The sequence below is a fragment of the Trachypithecus francoisi genome, unplaced genomic scaffold (genome assembly GCF_009764315.1).
Source record: "Trachypithecus francoisi isolate TF-2019V2 unplaced genomic scaffold, Tfra_2.0 Contig01440, whole genome shotgun sequence".
In the NCBI taxonomy this organism is placed as follows: Eukaryota; Metazoa; Chordata; class Mammalia; order Primates; family Cercopithecidae; genus Trachypithecus; species Trachypithecus francoisi.
In genome coordinates, this window is record NW_022681431.1 from 11,092,281 (window position 1) to 11,096,723 (window position 4,443).

Here is a 4,443-nt window from a genome sequence, read left to right on the forward strand (position 1 = left end):
TCCAGGTATTCATTTGCCTACTGAAGGACATCTTGGTTGCTTTCGAGTTTTGACAATTACAAATGAAGCTGCTATAAACATCCATGTGTAGCTCCTATGTGGGCACAGATTCTCAACTCCTTTGGGAGATACTAAGGAGGGCAATTGCTGGATCATAGGTAAGAGTGTGCTTAGCTTTGTAAGAAACTGCCGGGCTGGGTACAGTGGCTCATACATGTAATCGTAGCATTTTGGGAGGCCACGGCAGGCGAATTGCCTGAGCCCATGAGTTCGAGACCAGCCTGGGCAACATGGCCAAACCCTGTCTCTATTAAAAATATTAAAAATTAGCCAGGCATGGTGGTGCACGCCTGTAATCCCAGCTACTTGGGAGACTGAGGCATGAGAATTGCTTGAACCCGGGAGGCGGGGGTTGCAGTGAGCCGAGATTGCGCCACTGCACTCCAGCCTGGGTGATAGAGTAAGACTCTGTCTCAAACAAACAAAAAAACCCCCAAACCTGCCAAAACTGTCTTCCAAAATGACCGTGTCATTTTGTTTTCCCATCAACAGTGAATGGGAGTTCCTGTTGTTCCACATCCTCGCCAGCATTTGGTATCATCGGTATTCTGGATTGTGGCCATCTAATAGGTTTGTACTGGGATCTCATTATTCTATTTGTATTTCCCTGAGGACATATGATGTGCAGCGTATGTTCATATGTGTATTTGCCACGTGTATGTCTTCATCATGAGGTGTCTGCTAAAGTCTTTGGCCCATTTTTTAATTGGATTGTTTGTTTTCTTACTGTTGAGTTTTAAAGGTTCTTTGTATATTTTGGATAGTAGTCCTTTATCAAATATGTTTTTGCAAATATTTTCTCCCAGTCTATGGCTTGGTTTTCATTCTCTTAACAGTGTCTTTTTCAGAACAGAAATTTTTATTTTAATAAAGTCCAGCTTATCATTTCTTTCTTGGATCCTGCCTTTGATCTGCAGAATGGATGTTGTAGTAGCAGGCATAAAATATTAATTTTATCTAAAAAGGCATTGCCAACTCCAAGGTCATCTACATTTTCTTCTATGTCATCTTCTAGGAATGTTGTAGTTTTTCATATTATGTTTAGGACTGTGATCCATTTTGAGTTAATTTTTGTAAAGGGCATAAGGTCTGTGACTAGATTGATTTTTTTTTTTTTTTTTTAGCTTGTGGATGTCCAGTTGTTCCAGCACCATTTGTTGAAAACGCTGTATTTTTTTCTATTATATTGCCTTTGCTCCTTTGTCTGAGATCAGTTGGCTATAGAGTCATACCTCAAAGATATGGCAGGTTTGATTCCAGGCCACCATAATCAAGCAAATATTGCAATAAAGTGAGGGAAACAAATTTTTTGGTTTCCCAGTACATATAAAAGGTGTATTTATACTATACTGTGGTCTATGAAGTGTACAATAATAGCATGATGTCTAAAAACAATGTACACCCCTTAATTAAAAATATTTTATTGCTAAAAGTGTTAGTAATCATCTGAGTCTTCAGGGAGTCATAATCTTTTTGGAGGTGGAAAGTCTTGCTTTCATACCGATGGCTGCTGATTAATCAGGGTGGTGGTTGCTGAGGATTGGGATGGCTGTGTCAATTTCTTAAAAAAAAAAAAAAGACAACAATAGAGTTTGCTGCATCAATTGACTCTTCCTTTCATGAAAGATTTCTCTGTAGTAGGCAATGCTGTTTGATACCATTTACCCACAGGCAGAACTTCTTTCACAATTGGGGTCAGTTCTCTCAAATCCTGCTGCTGCCTTATCAACTAAGTTTGTGTAAGATATCTAAATTCTTTGTTTTTATTTCAACAATGTTCACAGCATCTTTAACAGGAGTAGAATTCCATATCAAGAAACCACTTCCTTTGCTCATACATAAAAAGCAACTTCTTGGCTGGGCGTGGTGGCTATATGAAATCATTTTTAACCAATATTTTATAGGCATATATAAGTGACCAGTTTTGACAGTACTGGGAAGTTTAGGTTTTCTCACAAACTAACAGCTACTGAATAGAAAAGATCAAAATAGGCCGGGCACAGTGGCTTCCGCCTGTAATCCCAGCACTTTGGGAGGCTGAGGTGGGTGGATCATGAGGTCAGGAGATGGAGACCCATCCTGGCTAACATGGTGAAACCCCATCTCTACTAAAAATACAAAAAATTAGCTGGATGTGGTGGCACATGCCTGTAGTCCCAGCTACTTGGGAGGCTGAGGCAGGAGAATCTCTCGAACCTGGGAGGCAGAGGTTGCAGTGAGCCGAGATCACACCATTGCACTCCAGCCTGGGCGACAGAGTGAGACTCTGTCTGAAAAAACAAAACAAAACAAAACAAAACAAACAGAAGCAACTTCTCATCCAGTAAAGTTTTATCATGAGATTGCCGCAATTCAGTTACATCTTTAGGCTCCACTTCCAATTTTAGCTCTCTTGCTGTTTCCATTATCTCTGCAGTGACTTCCTCCACTGAAGTCTTGAACCCCTGAAGGTCATCCCTGGGAGTGGAATCAACTTCTTCCAAATTCCTGTTCATACTGACATTTCGAACTCTTTTCATGAATCCTAAATGTTCTCAATGGTATTTAGAATGGCGAATCCTTTCCAGAAGGCTTTCAATTTACTTTGCCCAGATCCATCAGAGGAATTACTATCTATAGCAATTGTAGCCTTATGAAATGTATTTCTTAAATAATGACTTGAAAAAATGAAATTACACCTTAACCCATGGGCTGCAGAATGGATGTTGTAGTAGCAGGCATAAAATATTAATATCCTTGTACACCTCCATCAGAGCTTTTGGGTGACTAGGTGCATTGTCAATGAGCAGTAATAGTTTGAAATAAATCTTTTTTTTTTCCTGAGCAGTAGATCTCAACAGTGGGCTTAAAACCTTCAGTAAACCATGCTGTAAACAGATGTGCTATCATTCAGGCTTTGTTGTCCCATTTATAGAGCACAGGCAGAGTAGATGTAGCATAATTCTTAAGGACCCTAGAATTTTTGGAATTATAAATGAGCATTGACTTCAACTTAAAGACACCAGCTGCGTTAGCTCCTAACAAGAAAGTCAGGCTGTCTTTTGAAGGCTTTGAAGGCAGGCATTGACTCTCCTCTCTAGCTTTGAAAGTCCTAGATGGCATCTTCTTCCACAAGAAGGCTGTTTCATCTACATTGAAAATCTGCTGTGTAGTGTAGCAGCCTTCATTAATTATTTTAGCTAGATCTTCTGGATAACTTGCTGCAGCTTCTACATCAACACTGGTTACTTTATCTTGCCCTTTTATGTTATGAAGATGGCTTCTTCTCTAAACCCCAGGAATCAACCTCTGCTAGCTTTAAGCTTTTCTTCTGCAGCTTCCCCACAATTTTAAGTCTTTATAAAATGGAAGAGGGTTACAGCCTTGCTCTGGATTAAGCTTTGATTTGCGGGAATGGTGTTGCTAATTTGATCTATCCAGACCACTAAAACTTTCTTCGCATCAGCAATAAGGCAGTTTTGCTTTCTTATCATTTGTGTGTTCACTTGAATAGCACTTTAAATTTCCTTCAAGGACTTTTCCTTTGCGTTCACAACTTGGCTAACTGTTGGACACAAGAGGCCTAACTTTGGGCTTATCTTGGCGTTTGACATTGCTTTCTCACTAAGCTTAATCATTTCTATGTTTTGACTTAAAGTGGGAGATGTGCAACTCTTCTTTTCACTTCAACACTTATAGGCCTTTGTAGAGTTACTAACTGGTCTAATTTCAATATTGGTATATCTCAGGGAATAGGGAGGCCTGAAGAGAGGGAGAGAGATTGGGGAATGGCTGGTCAGTGAAGCAGTCAGAACACATGTAACATTTCTTAATTAACTTTGCCGTCTTATATGGACATAGTTCAATAATTACAATAGTAATATCAAAGATCACTGATCACAGCTCACCATAACAGCTATGATAATAATGAAAAAGTTTGAAATATTGTGAGAATTACCAAAATGTGACACGGAGACATAACTGTTGGGAAAATGACACTGGTAGACTTGCTTCATGCAAGGTTGCCACAAACCTTCAGTTATAAAAAACACAACCTCTGCAAAGCACAGTAAAGTGAAGTGCAATAAGACAGGGTCTGCCTATATTTATGTGGATCTGTTTCTGGGCTCTATTCTGTTCCATTGATCTATTTATTCTTTCACCAATACCATTTGGTCAAAGAGTGCTTTTACTGCCTTTTTTTTTTTTTCTCTTTGAGATGGAGTCTCACTCTGTCACCCAGGCTGGAGTACAGTGGTGTGATCTCAGCTCACTGCAAGCTCCACCTCTTGGGTTCATGCCATTCTCCTGCCTCAGCCTCCCGAGTAGGTGGAACTACAGGCGCCCACCACCACGCCTGGCTAATTTTTTTTTTTTTGTATTTTCAGTAGACACGGGGTTTCA

General features: G+C 39.8%; 1 long non-coding RNA gene across 1 annotated transcript; it reads left to right on the forward strand.

The window, feature by feature from the left end:
* Positions 1 to 474: 474 nt before the first annotated feature.
* Positions 475 to 1,646, forward strand: LOC117092144. The gene is made up of 2 exons (XR_004440642.1): positions 475 to 630; positions 1,185 to 1,646. It is a non-coding gene; the product is annotated as an uncharacterized LOC117092144 (long non-coding RNA).
* The last annotated feature ends 2,797 nt before the right edge of the window (positions 1,647 to 4,443 follow it).